Source organism: Dermacentor andersoni, chromosome 4, assembly GCF_023375885.2.
Source record: "Dermacentor andersoni chromosome 4, qqDerAnde1_hic_scaffold, whole genome shotgun sequence".
Classification (NCBI taxonomy): Eukaryota; Metazoa; Arthropoda; class Arachnida; order Ixodida; family Ixodidae; genus Dermacentor; species Dermacentor andersoni.
The window spans coordinates 115921732-115938288 of NC_092817.1; the positions used below are offsets into that span (position 1 = coordinate 115921732).

A 16557-nucleotide genomic window follows, 5' to 3' on the forward strand; every position below is an offset into this window, starting at 1 on the left:
CGGCGACCCCATTGCGCGCAAGGCTGCCGCGAGAAAGGCTCTTGCATCTCGTGTTCAGTCGCCTACAGAGCCATACGTTTCCTACATCCTCGACGTCTTGGCTCTATGCCGTAAAGCTGACGATCATATGTCCGAAGGAGATAAAGTGGCACATGTGCTAAAAAGCATCGCCGACGACGCTTTCAATTTGCTTGTTTTCGGCAACGTGTCGACTATCGATGCCATTATAAAAGAATGCCGTCGCCTTGAACAGGCTAAGAGCCGCCGTATCTCAAACCACATTGCGCGCCTACCCAACACTGCTGCTACGTCGACATGTGAGGGTCGACCACGTCAGACCACCACCTGTGACGACGTCACCCGCATTGTTCGCCGCGAACTCGAGGCCGCCTCTTTGCCAGCCTTCTCCACGCCGCATCCCGATCCGCCAGCAACCACCATTGCGATGATTCAGGCTGTCGTCAGACAGGAATTTGAAAACATGGGTCTGAACACCGTGTGTTCCACGTCTCGACCCAGCGTTCCCCAGTTATCTAGCGGCCCTCCTCGTCCCCGGCAGTCCTTTTCTGCCGCATCTCGCCGCAACCCGTCCGAATGGCGTACACCTGATGACAGGCCGATCTGCTTCCACTGCTGTCGCATCGGCCATGTCGCTCGTCACTGCCGCAACCGATGGCCACCACCTCCTCGGACGCCCCCACTTATTCCCGCACCTTTGGACCTTCTGTACCCTATGCCACCCGCCATGAACCTACTACTGCTGATGTCCCTGCTCCGAACCTTCGCTACAGCCGCTCGCCCTCACCTCGACGCCACCAGTCTCGTTCGCCCCAACCCCGCCGCTTTTCTTCGCCGCCTATCGCCTCCCGCACCCAGCCGGAAAACTAGGCACTGCAGCTTCTGGAGGTGAAGCTGCGTTGTCGACCATGCCCTCAAATCCTCTGCTCACGTTACCTACTAACCGAAACCTTCTTGACGTTGACGTTGACGGCTATCCTGTCACGGCACTCATCGATACAGGAGCACATCTTTCTATTATGAGTGCTGCCTTCCGACGACGACTGAACAAGCTCCTCACCCCAGCGTCGGCACGCGTCGTCCGCGTTGCGGATGGCGGTACTGTGCCTATCATCGGCATGTGTACGGCACGTGTCAGCATCGCCGGCCGCCACACTCCTGTACTCTTCACTGTAATTGCTCATTGCCCCCACGACCTTATTCTCGGCCTCGATTTTCTCTCCGCCCATTCTGCCCTAATTGACTGCTCTTCCAGTACCCTTCGCCTCGAGTTGCCGATGCTCGCAGAACCTTCTGACGCACCCCACTGCCGCTTACGCTCCACCGGCTTTCTTCGCCTGCCGCCAAAGTCCATAGCCTACATTGAACTGTTGTCTTTCCCACCAGTTCCTGATGGCGAGTACCTCGTCACTCCTCTGCCCGACATCCCAATACAGTATGACGTCACCGTGCCTCACAGTATAGTTACTATTACTGCGAACCACACTCGCATGCCTGTCAGTAAATTTGGATTGGCAAAGCAAATTCTACCGCAAGGTATTTGCCTTGCCACCATTGATTGTCTCGGCGACCAATACGTGGCAGCGTTATCAACCGATGGTTCTCGCGACCTTAGCATGCCCATCGCGCCAGCCCCGGGCGTCGATCCCAACATAAAGAAAATGGTTGCGACGGACCTGTCCTCTACGCAGGCTGAAGACCTTTGCGAAGTATTATCGTCCTACCGCGATATTTTCGACTTTGACGATCGCCCTTTAGGCCAGACGCTCGCGGTCAAGCATCGCATTCTTACTGGCGATGCTGTGCCTATTCACCGACGACCGTATCGAGTTTCTGTGTCGGAACGCCGAGTAATTCAAGATGAGGTGAACAAAATGCTCGATAAACACATCATTGAGCCTTCATCGAGTCCCTGGGCGTCACCTGTGGTGTTGGTTAAGAAGAAGGACGGCACGTGGCGCTTCTGTGTTGATTACCGTCACCTGAACAGCATTACAAAAAAGGACGTCTACCCGCTCCCACGTATAGACGACGCCCTTGACTGCCTGCACGGTTCCAGATATTTCTCGTCTATTGATCTTCGTTCGGGATATTGGCAGATTGCTGTTGACGATATGGACAAAGAAAAAACCGCGTTCATCACACCTGATGGCCTATACCAATTTAAAGTAATGCCGTTTTGATTATGCAACGCTCCTGCCACCTTTGAGCGTATGATGGACTCCTTGCTCCAAGGTTTCAAATGGTCCACATGCCTCTGCTACCTCGACGACGTCATCGTCTTCTCGCCAACGTTCGACACTCACCTTGAGCGTCTCACAACTATACTTGATGTATTTCGAAAGGCGAAGCTGCAACTTAACTCATCGAAATGTCGTTTGGGCCACCGACAAATTACTCTTCTGGGCCATCTAGTTGACGCTTCCGGAGTACAGCCTGACCCCGACAAAACTCGCGCTGTCCGAGAGTTTCCGGTTCCGAAGACAGCCGCAGACGTTCGAAGTTTTGTAGGGCTGTGCTCGTACTTTCGTCGTTTTGTTCCAGATTTTGCGACAATTGCTAGGCCCCTAACTAATCTTTTGAAGAAAGGCGTACAATTCTCGTGGGGTACTGCAGAAGCCGCCGCCTTCTCTCGTCTCGTCACTCTTCTCACCTCACCACCCATTCTCGCCCACTTCGACCCTGATGCCCCTACAGAATTACGTACAGATGCCAGCGGTCATGGCGTAGGTGCCGTCTTAGCCCAGCGTCAGCGTGGCAAGGATCGCGTTATTGCTTATGCGAGCCGCCTCCTAGCACCATCGGAGCGCAACTATTCCATTACGGAACGCGAATGCCTTGCTGTTGTCTGGGCGGTTGCAAAGTTCCGTCCTTACCTTTACGGTCGCCCTTTTTCCGTAGTCACTGACCATCATGCTCTTTGCTGGCTCTCATCGCTCAAAGATCCTACAGGCCGGCTTGGTCCATGGGCTTTGAGGCTACAGGAATTTTCATATTCCGTGGTGTACAAGTCTGGCCGCCTGCACCAAGACGCTGACAGTTTGTCGCGTTACCCTGTTGACGACTCTGACTCCTCCAATATTGCCAGTGCTTCTTGCGTATTCTCGGTATCCCAGCTGCTTCATTTCGCCGACGAGCAACGCCGTGACGCCTACATCAGAGCACTCATCGACCGTTTTGAACACTCTCCGGCTGATGCTACTCTACGCCTCTTCGTCCTCCGCGACGGTACTCTGTACCGTCGTAACCTTCATCCAGACGGCTCTGAGTTCCTGCTTGTAGTACCTAAACACCTCCGCTCCACCGTTCTAGAAGAGCTTCACGACGCACCAACGGCAGGACACCTCGGCGTATCTCGAACCTATGACCGTGTACGTCGCCGTTTTTTCTGGCCGGGCCTTGCCCGTTCCGTACGACGTTACGTCGCCGCTTGTGAACTTTGCCAACGACGCAAGAAGCCTTCCCAGCTCCCCGCTGGTTACCTGCAGCCGCTCGACATCCCTGCCGAGCCCTTCCATCGTGTCGGCTTGGACCTTCTAGGCCCATTTCCGGAATCTACATCAGAAAACAAGTGGGTTGCAGTCGCGGTGGACTACGCGACCCGCTACGCCGTAACCTGTGCTCTTCCGACCAGTTGTGCAACTGATGTTACGGACTTCCTGCTACATGATATTATATTGATGCATGGTGCTCCGCGTCAATTGCTTACAGACCGCGGCCGCACCTTTTTGGCCAAATTCATTGACGACATCATGCGTGCCTGCTCAATACAGCATAAATTTACCACCTCCTACCACCCCCAAACGAACGGCCTCAGTGAGCGTTTGAACCGCACCCTTACAGACATGCTATCCAAATACGTTTCAGACGACCACCGTGACTGGGACCTGGCTCTACCTTACATCACCTTTGCATATAACTCTTCCCGTCTCGAAACTGCTGGCTTTTCCCCGTTTTACCTCTTGTATGGCCGCGAACCGACGCTACCACTGGACACTCTGCTTCCGTCCGCCACAGCTTCAACTAGCGATTATGCCCGTGATGCAATCGCCCATGCTGACCATGCTCGCCAACTTGCGCGCGCTCGTCTACAAGTGTCACAAGACAAGCAGAAACAACGCTACGACCTCCGTCACCGTGATGTCCATTTTGTGCCCGGAGCCCTCGTGTTGCTTTGGTCACCATCGCGTAAAGTCGGCCTTTGTGAAAAACTGCTTTTCTGTTACACAGGCGCATATCGCGTGATACGCAAAGTGACCGATGTCACCTATGAAATCGTTCTAGCCACGTCCACGACGTCCTCCGCTGTGACAACCAGAGACATTGTCCACGTTGCCCGCCTCAAGCCCTACAACTCTCCATGCCCCTTGGATATTTAACAGCACCGTGACGGTGCTTTTGCCGCCGGGGGGTAATATTACGATATGATTCCGCGAGAGACGAGCAGCCGCGAGAACGACGAAGAAGTTGGTCGGTGCCCTCGGCACGAGCGAGTGTCAGCCTGGCTGCCTGGCTCCAGTGTAAATAGCGTGTAAATAGCATCTCTCGTCTGTGTCTTTCCACACGTAACAATATATATATATATATATATATATATATAAGAAATTCATTAGGTACGTTTATTATTCGAACACCCACGCAAACACCTTTGGTAAAAAAAAAAAAAAGGAATCTGATAACACGAGTTGTACGAACGCGTTGATCGCGACGGCGCCATCGTCTTGGAGTGGAAAAAAAAAGAAAATTATCAGTGGCGGCTCCTTTTTTGGAGTCATGGCACACTGAAAGGACGACATCAAGGGCTCTTCAGAAAACTCTCCCGAGAATTTAATTTCGGGCGTCCGAGCGAAGTCCCTGCATGCCCGCCTGTCGCCAGGAGCGAGCACGAAACGTTTATAAACCACAGGTTGCACCTGTCGCAACCTGAAACCTCGAGAAGGAGCCGGAGGGTCTCCGAAACGGTGGGGTTTTCGATAAATCTTGCTTGAAGTATTATCCGTTTTCATTCAGCTACCTATTTGACACTGCGTCTTGTTACACCGAGGGTGACGGTCACGACCATTTACCGAACGTGTTGTTTAGACGCTGTGCGACATACGTGAGTATGGAGGGTGCTTTGCACACAAGAACTCAATACTAACAGGACAAGAACACGTGCAATACACGAAAGAAAACAAAAAAGAACGAGGAGTTGTGTGCATGTGTGTTTTTGTGAAAGTGTTGCCCGCATTGTTGCTGTCATTATATGAGTTCTGGAAAAGCTTATTCTGAGTAAAAAGGACATTTCCGTTTTTGCATGTTCAATTGTATGGTATATTGTTCTGCATTTGCAATTGATACTTGTTCTTAGGTTGTGCATTTGTGCGCACAATGTACAACGCCTTCTGACGTCCACTACACTGGTCATCAATTTGAGTGCGTTGACGATAACTACGCGCGCCACCTTGAGTAATTAATTAATAGATCAATCATCTGCGACATCAGAGATATTCGCAACAAAAAATTTTGCCGGCTTCTCTGCAGTGCTAAAATTTTGCGTGAGAACGAAATGGGTGATGTCTGTGTTTGAGGGGGTACACCCTTACAGCTATCTAAAGCTAACCATCACAAGCAGAACAGCCACTAGCAAAAAGAAATAACAAAACAGGAAAAAGAAAAGAAAGAGGCACAGAAGATCAATGTATAGCATGTTGCGCGTTATCTGACACAGGGAGCAGAAGAAAGCCTTGCGTGCGTGTGTTTTCTTATTTCATTATTTTCCTTTTGTCTGTTAATTTTTGGCAGCGTCGAGGGCGATGAAAGTTGACGTTTTTTTTTCCACTATCATCCACAAAATTACATATAGACACTTGAAACTTGATACTAAATCCTTTTTCTTTTTTCATTTTTTCGTATTCACTGCGAATGCACTCCAGTCTAAGGCCATCCACGAGGCGCTCCTGGTACTGAGCAGGTTTCGCCTGTACTTAGCCTGCTTTTTCCCGTCACTGACCTAAAAAAAAAGTGTCTCGAAAGCGTGGCTCGGGCATTCAAAGTGCATCGTTGCGGCGTTATTAGGCGGTTGCGTTTCCCGTGGCCAATCTTGGCCAGCGCCGTTCGCATGGATCGTCTAAATAACGCGCGTGCATATTGGCTTTCTGCCAGCGCGTAATTAAAAGAGGAACGGCTGGCTGAGAACACATCGAACAATAACCTTCTCTCTCTCTTTCTCTCGCACACACACGCACGCTTCCTGACGATTACAGCATACGTTAGACTCCGTTCTCACTTGCGACGACGACTAGAAATAAACGTATATACGTCGCGTATATATATATATATATATATATATATATATATATATATATATATATATATATATATATATATATAGATTTGCGTAACACCGGCGCTCGTGAAACAGTCGCGCTCTCAACTTTGGAGAAAACGTTCGCAGATAATTATGTTTTTGCATTTTATCCTCGTACAAGCCGCGTCGCTAATCACTTATCACTTGAGTTGAAAAGAGCAACATTCCTGTAAAAAGAAAGAAAGTTAAGAAAACCATCGGGGAAGGTAAGTCTATCTCGCGCCGGTATGTGATTGTACGTGCGTAGTTTTACAATGGTAATGTTTCTGCTAGCTGGCATTTCTCATCTCAGCCTTTCCTAGTGCAATGGTCTCAAGTGTCGTTAAGAAGTCATCACAAATAAATAAATTTTCATTGCTTCTTCACGAAGAACTCTTGCGCGGTATCTAAGAAGAATAAAAAAGTGCGGCTATTAGACGTCTCTGCACGGTATTTTAACATAGCAGCTATCTTTCAAATTTATTCAGCCTTTATTACTATGGGACACGTAAAGCAAGCAAAACAACAACAGCTATGCTGCGATTTTCGTCGTTCCCAAAGTGCGATTTCTATCACATGCGACAAGAATGGCAATTGCACTCTTCGCACGCTCCCTGCGCCGTGCAACTATCAAATCGACCGCATGTCGCACCAATCGGTGAGATATTTGTTAGCAAAAAAAAAAAAAGAACAAAAAAAGAAGAAGCGAGTGAGAAACAAAGGAGGGAACAAGATCCGCCGAAATTGCACCGGAAAGTATTTCGCGGTTTGTTTTCTTTATGGCTGTTGTTGAAAAATATGGAAAATGCCTGTCCTTCAGCAAATCTGTAAAACTGCGTGGATTGCGCAATCCGGTCCGTACCACCAGCCCCGCCACGCGAATACGGCAGTTAAAAACTCGCAGTGCACTCGGTTCTGCGATTTGCATGCGTTTCATGACATGCCACAAACGAACCGCCCTTTTTTTTTTCACTCACGACGACCCTCCCTCTGGTAACTTGAGGACGACGCGAACACGTCATCGCACCAAAGAACGATTTTACTGGCCTTAATTGCGCAGAAGGACTGAGATCTATGTGACCAGTCGGATCCAGTGTCGACCCATGTATGCTTCAGTCGGTCACTCACAGCCACTCAGGCTTCCCAGTTGCCCTTTTGAAGAAGTCGGCATAGACCTCCCAGGACCGTTCCCGCGTTCTTCAAAAGGCAACCCTTGGATAATCGTACGCGCCGCAAACCCTGACCCGCTACTGCGAGACTGCAGCCCTGACGTCCGCAATCGGGCCCCGGGTTTCTCACCTTCAATCATGTTCCGACGCAGGGCGACTCGTATGATTACAAGTAGACCGTGGTCGCCAATTCACAACCGATGTTGTGTAAGAACTACTTCGTGTGTGTGTGCCTCCGACTTTCTGCACTCCAACAGCTTATCGCCCTCGAATTATTGGCCTGATCGAACGCACGAACCGAACATTAGTCAACGCGCTATCAATGCACGTAGCCTCGTACCACAGCAACTGGGACAAAGTATACGTATGACCGTTCGAACGTACGCTTTCAACGCCGCGAAACGCTATAGACACCACTGGCTACAGCCCTTTCTCCCTCCTTTACGCTCGCCTGTATCGTTATTCGCTGGACACTATCTTTTCTTTTACCATCCATGACGACTGGTTTGTATCGACTCTGTATCATGCAGAGGATGCCCATCGGCTTGCCCATTTACGTACGCTGGCCTCACAAGACGACTCCAGGGCACCCCATTATAATAGACTCGGACGCGTTACTGTTCCCATCGACCTCGTGTTGTTGTGGGCTTCAGTACGCAAACGTGGCTTGTTATCAAACGCCGCTCGCAAAATATACCGGACCGTTCGTTGTCCTTGGTCGTCTGAGCCAGGAGAACTACAAAGTATCCCGCCTCCCTTCAAGTGGCCGACGCTCATGGAAGACCGAAGTGGCGCTTCTTGCCCGCCTGAAGCCCTTTACCCAAAGGCAAACCGGTGTGAATCGCCCGGGAGTCTTCGCCTGGGAGAGGAGAAATGTCTCAGCGCGTCGAAGGCGATGAAAAGAGAGCAAGCGACAAGAAGTAAGGAAGGCGACGTAGTTTTTGGGTTCGTCACGCTATTTGCGTTTCGGTTCTCGCGGTCTCATTAAAATATCGTAAACCTCACTAAAGCACGTAACAATATGTTTCAGGAGCATAAGTCACGACTTCCACGATCGGCTTTTTGCCACTATAAACTGTGATGCGTTCCATGGCTTCTGCACGTGCCCCGAAAATACCCCCCCCCCCCCCCCCCCCCCCGAAAGATCCCCTACTTGTGCCGAAGGTCAGTCCCCATTAGCAGCAATACCGTTTACATTACATCTACTATTTGACAAGTATCGGGACTGTATTCACGTCTTCACGGGCGGTTCCGTTAACAAAGACAGTGGGACATGAGCTTAAGTGATAACCACCTGTACAGGTGATGCACGCTTGTCGGCTAGAACACACGTCGCCTCCGACAACAGCGGAATTAGTGGCAACTCTGCAAGCCACAAATTTTATGGAAATGTACGACACACACACAAAAAAAAGTGCGTGAGTTGTAGGGACTCCTTATCGGCTCCAGCTTGTCTCGAAAATATGGATGACAGCCAACCGCAGGCACGAATAACGTATGCAATACTAAACACTCAGGATTCTGAAAGAAAAAAAAGTAGCAAGCGCCGGCTTAGTCGACTCGCTGTCAAAATCGGCCCATAAATATGCGGAAATTCGCCTGATCCCTTTATCATCAATTAGTACGCGATGCCTATTAAAAGTACTAAAGAAGGAATCGTGTATGTCCACCTGGTTTACAGAAAATACTACCATAATCCAAAATACCAAGTCAGTAGCACACTTTTCCAGAAGTTGCGAGACACTAATGCATCGACTGCTCCTTGGAACAGCAAACCCAAAACATTTCCCATATCGCATGAAATGGGTGTCGTCTACGGCTTGCTCCTGTGGAAATGATGGTGTTCGCCCGATGACCGCCCCAGACACATAGACGGCAGCTAGCACAAGAGTTACGCTCAACTGTTCCTCATCGACCTTTCGCGCTGGCAACATTGCCGGGCCCGTGGCCATGGAAATCAACACAGCGAAAAGCATCGGACGCACTCGAACATTTACTCGAAGACACAGGCATATACTTACCGTGCCCTCACTGGATGGAGTAATGTACTCACAACGCGCTTGCATTATTTGAATGTATGTGTGCATGCATGTTATGCGCGCCATACTTTCTAAAGCGATGCTTGTCTTTTATTGCCTATCGTTCCATGGATTCGCCTGAGCCGGTCGGTCGGTCGGTGGGATTCGAACCGCGCACATACAAGAACACAATGGGGGATCGGTCAAGCAGCGTGTACGCGTGTTGATTGTGATGACGATTTTCATACTATGCCACATACCTCCCAACGGGAGATTGGCCAAGAAGCGGCCGGTACAGTTAAAATGAATAAGAAGAATGAAGTAATACAAGCCTATGTAAGATTTCATATCACGGCTTTATAGGCGAGAGCACATGCGCGCGCCAATTTCCATTACGCCAGATACACGAGAACGAAACTAGCGAAATCGTAGGATTTCGTTATACCGATTCGCAAAAGCTTCGCTTCAGGTGTATTTAAAATAATAATTAAAAATAAATCTTTTTTCCAATGAATCTCGCGTTCGAATTTCGTATATCCGTGCATGCATCATTTCGTATGCGTCATCTTGCTCACGCGTGCTCCTCCTCCTCGCAGACTACGTCGCAGCTTCGCGTACGTGTTTGGGACTTTGTATACGCGCGTGCGTGGTGTGGTGCAACTTGTCCTCGCCTTTTTATCTCTGAGTATGCGCGTGTGTGCATAGGACTGTATGGTGCAGATTTTACGAACCTGTCATGTTGTTTTTTCTCATCTGATTGTATTAATTTATTATTGTTACTGTAATGCGGAAAAGAGTAACTGTCCCCATTATAGAATGACTACATGCCATTCCTGCATTTTCATTTCAGCGGGAAAAAGAAAGAAAAGCAAGCAAGCGCGCAGTGTTTTCTTTAAATTTTGTACCAAAACTAAAAACGTCGCTGCCTGTCCGAACGAACTATGCATTCTTAAACTGAACGCACGATACACATACTTAGCTCCACAAAGGCCAAGGTATCATTTTCCCTATACGCTGACGTCCTAATACCGCACAATTCTGATCCAAGCGCTGGAATTAACCTCCACGGAATGCCCATAGTTGTGAATAGTTCGGGAAACCAACTACTGAATAAGTAGTTGGTATACTAACTAACTATACTCTAACAGCATTCCGTTTGTTTTCGTGCTTTTCAGAAATAAAGGTGAACAAGCTATCCTAATTTCCGTGAAACTTGAATGCGGCGGTTTAAGTATACGATGTACAAAAAAAGACGTTCTTCGATGCACGATTCTATAGACACCAACGATACGCTGGCACCTGGCCACTACGCCGCTTCGCCTCCTCAATTACGACTGCGACACCACCTACGCAGTCCTAACTGCACGCGCGAACTCACCTCTTTCTTTCTTTTTTTGACGACGCCCGAGAAATGATTAAAGGGTCACCGTATCCGTGACACGGCACTCACCCAGACGGTATCAGCGAGTCTTCGACGCGATATGCACCAAGTCGAGCTTCACTTCGTCGGGCCCTTTGCTTGCGCTCGCCTGCTCGATATGGGATACTCGTGCTGCGAGCGAGACGCGAGCGAAATGAGAGAGTCGAAGCTTAAAACTACACTGTCGAGACCGCGGCGCTTTTTTACCTACGCGCTCGCGACGTCTGATCTTTTTCCGAGATTACGCACAACCACCTCTCGCGCTCGCCGCATCACATCTCAATGACAAATCACGAGGTGGCTGGCCAGGCGCGGGTGCTAGGAATGTACGCACTGCATCTGCTTAATAGGCAGACGGTCAAAAAGAAAAAAGAAAGAAAAAAAAAACGAAAGGAGAGGTCTTCTTTCCACAAATATCCCGCCGCTCTGTGGTTCTTCTTTCGGATCGCTTACCTCACCTAAGCGGCCCGCAACCTTCGTTAAAACCGGCCTTGACACTGGAGTGTCGGCGTCATAGAGCTTCATCATCTTGTACGGAACTCGATGGTCTGCGTTAAAGCGAGTGACGATACAGAGAGGGAGAGAGAGAAATGAAAGAATGCAAACAGCCGTGACGACAACCGGCACAGCGGTAGCAAGCGCGTTCGAGAGCCGCGCCGATAAATTGGACCGAGGAATCAAACATGCAAACCTGCGGCCTCAACGTGACGGCGCGCCCTTTGATTCGTTGATGGAGGTACTTACACTGACGCCGGCATGCGTGGAAAGAGGCACGTGACGTCCAAACGCCCCCTCCTCCTCCCAAAGTGGCAAGGCATCCCTCCACCCTCTGTCGAAGCCGATCGAAGTCACCGGAGAATATTCGGCGAAGACCGGTGCGCCTGATTGAGGAAAATTTTGAATCACCGCGGGTTCTACGGCCCTCTTTTGCTTAAATCTGCATTCTTTTTCTTTCTCTGTTTACGTCACATTTGGCAAAGCTCCTGACGGCATTATTAGAGCTCAGCCGAATGTGCCGTTGCGACCTGCACTCTGGCCTTCGCACGAACATGATATACGTAAACAAGGCGTGTCCGCTCACTTTGCGTCACGCATGTTATGTGTACATAGGCACTGTGCGGGGGAAATCGTCGTTCCGCGTTGCCGAACCCGCGGGCTTCACGCGTTGGTACGCATGTGGTGGAACGTACATATATATTTCTTTTCGTAAATGACAGACAGAGTTTACTGTTAAACGGCGAATCGAGTGCAAAAGCAAACAAAAGCAGAGAACTCTCGGAACTACCACTCTCATTCGAAAGCGATCGCTCGCACGTAAAGACAGGAGACGCGCTGCACATTTGAGTGACAAAAAACGCGTCCCCGGTACACCTTAATTGACAAGCTTGCGCAGAAAGCCGCGCTTTTATTCAGCATTGAAACCTGTCGAGTAGCAAGACACGACGCGCTTGACACTGCGGAAACGCGCCACAGCGCTGATGTGTACGTAGACGCGTCTAGAGAGGCGCAGCGAATTTCGAGAACGAAGGCCCGTCCTGCAACTTCTTTCTCCATCATCTTCCTATTCACAATCACTCTCTCTGGGGCCGCGGCTTCGTTTGCGCCGAGCACCGGAGATATATTCAAGGACCATTTTGTTTTTTGTCATTGAAGAGCATGCAGTTTCACACACCCACCACTGACCCCAAGTGAGCGTCAGAGAGGTTCATTGAAGAGTAGTGCGTGCGCTGTGGCGCGCTCCATGTCATGCAAGTTGATTCGACGGTTGGTTTTGAACCCTGTTCCCTCAAGCACAGCAGAGAGATGCTGTGCCCATTAGACCATGGACTACCCGGCGACCTATGCAAGTTGGCGGGAGAATGGTTAGCGAAACAAATAGATAGACAACTAGTCAGACCACTGAGAGTTGGTCAGGTGCCCTAAGATTTCTAATCGCACTAATCACAAAGGCCGCAATTCGAAAAGAACAAAGGGCTCCCCATATGAATAGCGTACGCATCCGATTCGCACACAGTGAGCGGAAAGAACAAGAGAAAAGAGAGGCTTAAGCTTTCATTTGTCCCAACCATAAAAAAACAAACAAGGAATGAAGCCAGCAAAAGCACAGGGGTAATAATTTTGCTCTTTAATTGAAATGTCGAAGTAATAAGAAGAAGGGAAATGGATGTGGAGGAAAGCATAACTGGCGCAAGGGAGAACCGAATCCAGTTGTCTTTTCGTCCACTTTCATTTCCCCGCACCTTACTGCTTCAGCATTTCCAACAAACAGTACAGCCAGTTTTCCCTATGCTTTTTCTAGCGTCCTTGTTCGCTTCTTATTATGGTTGTGATTTGCACACAGTTTCTACCACGTGCAATATCAGGCTTGTCACGTAGCGCCGTGACGCATTTCGTCAACCGCAAGGGGAAAGGCCCAATCGCTGCATAAACTTTGCTGGCTGCGACAAGGACGTAGTGTATTGAAACGTGACGCTACAAGTGGTCAGCCTTCGCCTCTCGCACGCGTGTCCAATTGGCAACTGGCCACGTCTTGAAAGCTTCGTTTTCTGAACTTTCCAGTTTCGACCGAAAACACGTAAATATAATGAGAGGGCATATTTGAAGGTTACTGCTGCAAGAAAATGAGACGGATACGAAAAGATGCCAATAAATAAACAACATGAACAAAGTATCATTCATCACTTGATAAAGGAAATAAAAAGAAAATGCCTCGAGGTTTCTCAGAGTTCGCGCAGATCAGTGGCGAGTACGTGACAGCTATGTAAAACTTGACTCTTTATTACTGCCATAATATTTCGCTGTTCGTCCACTACCGTCTGCATTGCGCATCTAAAATTAAAGACCTAAGGAAAGGTATACACTACATTACAGGTACGACCACCCCAACCTGCGTTTCGGCTTCTGTTTTGTTATTCTTTCGGTAGAACATCTGGGGGCTTCGCTTAGTGGAGCGTCATTTTCCATTTCAAGCAAAGTTTTATCGCCTTCCCCCCCCCCCCCCCCCCCCCACGCGCCCTGTCCTTTCTAGGCCGAGGCATATAAAAATGGAGACGTAGACAAATATAAGCATAAAAAAAAAAGAAAGAGCGTGGACAGCAGTTTGAGGAGTGCCGCTGTAATGTTGTTTACCAGATTCCTATTTCCTTCGAATGTTTTATGTTTCGGGGCAGTGCACTCAGTTGAATGCGGTTGTAAAACACATTTTAAAGATTGCACCGCTGTGTCAAATTACCACGATGAACGCGCACGACTTGCAGTCGAAGCATTCCAAATTCCGAAAGATGGCGATGCATACTGAGCTCTTTCCGTGCCATGAGGAAAATAGGTGTTCTTTGTAGGTTACGCGAGATCTTCTTTTTTTCTGAAGGAACTACTGCGCTCAGTATTTTATATAATGCATAAACAAAATGCAGAATGACTTCACTTTTCACGCATAACAGTTTTATGAACGAGCTGTATTTCATAAAAACGATAGAATTTGGCCATAATCAAGATTGTGGGATAAAATTGAACAAACTTTGTAAAGACACGCTTGTATCTATTAAGAAAAAAAAAATGTAGTAAAAATTAAGAAACATACAAAATGTATTGCACCCGCCGTGGTTGCTCAGTGGCTATGGTGTTGGGTTGCTGAGCACGAGGTCACGGGATCGAATCCCGGCCACGGCGTTCGCATTTCGACGGGGGCGAAATGCGAAAATTAAAGAACCCCATGTGGTCGAAATTTCCGGAGTCCTCCACTAGGGCGTGCCTCATAATCAAAAATTGGTTTTGGCACGTAAAACCCCATAATTTAATTAATAAAAATGTATTGTCGTCTAATAGGCACCATATCCGAAAAAAATCATAATTTTTCATTGAACATGTATTGCACTACAAGAATTTAAGTGCAAGCATTACAGTTTGGCATGCGGGGCAGCGGGCGCCGATGTTCCAGGCTGACTTGTGTCGTCGTAGCTCTCAGAGTTCGACGAAGAGACCACATCCTCGGGCTCGCTGCTGCTCGATCCATCGACAAGACCAGCTGCAAACGCAGCGCAATCGCTAGATCTGCGATCTTTCGAAGCGCGTGCGCCACTGCCAGAGGCGGCCATTTTTGATTTCTACTTTGACGGTCGCGAAAATTCGGAGCGCGTTAAGAAATAGACGCCTTGTGGCGAAAAAGCGAACTGCATAGAAAAAAAAATAGTTGCTCTCCTTCACGTCCTATGCGCAGTGTGTCAGTCGGCGGCGCGGAAGGTCTCGAAAGCGGCGTTTAAAATCGTCGATAGCGGGCGGCCATTATTGCTTTCTGCTTTGACGATCGCAAAAACTTTGGCGCGCGTTTAAAAATCACCGCCTGGGGGGAAAAACGAAATGATTAGAAAATGAAAGAATAGTACTCCTATTTCACGTCCAATAGCGCAGTGTCTCCGTGGAAGGCGCGGGAAGTCTCGAAACGGGCGTTTCAAACCATCGTTAGCGGGCTGACGATGCCCAATCGGCGCGGTACTGAGAGAGTTAAGCTACCCATCCATTTCCCTCCGTCCGAAGGTGCTACCATTGCTTTCATTGCTACACGAGTGAATTCGTCCCATTTCTTCCAGGCATGCTTCTGTTCTGTCCTTACCTTTTTTCCTTGTTCAGTGGACGCACTACACATGTTGCTTGAAAGAATAATTTGGTTACTTAGCACAATTGTCTGCAGCTTCGTTAAGAGGAAGCTTTAGCTCGGGAATTGCTGTCTAAATACACGGGAACAAAAGATCGGTTTACTAGACAACCGCAGCGCCGAGGTTGATGAAGATCTTTGCATTTAAATGAGAAAGTGAAATTTTAGTGACTTCGAGAAGTGGATATTTGATCTAGGCCGTGAATATTTTTTACAAAAACAGCTGAAAATTGCAATATTGAAACCCACCCACCCACCCACCCACCCACCCAACCACACACACACACACACACGCACACACGCGCACACGCGCACACGCGCACGCGCACGCGCGCGCACGCGCACACACACACACACACACACACACACACACACACACACACACACACACACACACACACACACACACACACACACACACACACACACACACACACACACACACACTCACACTCCCCGCAAGTTTTAGGTTTCTGTTGCAACTCTGCAACTCAGTAATGAAAGAAAAACCTATATTCAATTCTGTCAACTGCACCTAATAATAAATATAAAGCGGAAAAAATAATGTTTGATACACTGCTTCAAAATAGATGGCTAGTTTGTGAGTAGGACTTTTGCAAAACCGTTGTGAATATTGTAACTATTTCACCTAAGTGGTAAATTCACGTATCCAATCTGTCCGTTCTAGATGTTCCAACAGATGCAGTTTACATAACTGTGACATGTGTTTTTGGTGTATAGTTACAGATTTGTAAACTGCGTGCTTTCATTTTTTAAAATCTTACCAGCCTGCGGGAATTATTGTCAAAAATTTCAGGTGCTGAATAAAAACTGGTTCCTACAGTAAGTAAAATTATTTAAATTTATCTCTCAGGAGGAGGAGGAATAAACTTTTAATGTGGAACCAGCATTTTATGATGGCCGGGCCTAAGCCTCCCACGAAGGGACGTCGA

The 16557-nt window shown here is 48.5% G+C and overlaps 1 protein-coding gene across 1 annotated transcript in view; it reads right to left on the minus strand.

Annotated features, from left to right (window-relative positions):
- LOC126537523 (thromboxane-A synthase-like) overlaps nt 1-11796 on the minus strand; it is a 68039-nt gene extending 56243 nt beyond the window's left edge. The window contains exon 1 of the mRNA XM_055074330.2: nt 10984-11796. The gene's annotated coding sequence lies outside the window, so the exon portion shown is untranslated. The remainder of the gene's footprint in view (nt 1-10983) is intronic.
- Between the last annotated feature and the right edge of the window lie 4761 nt (nt 11797-16557).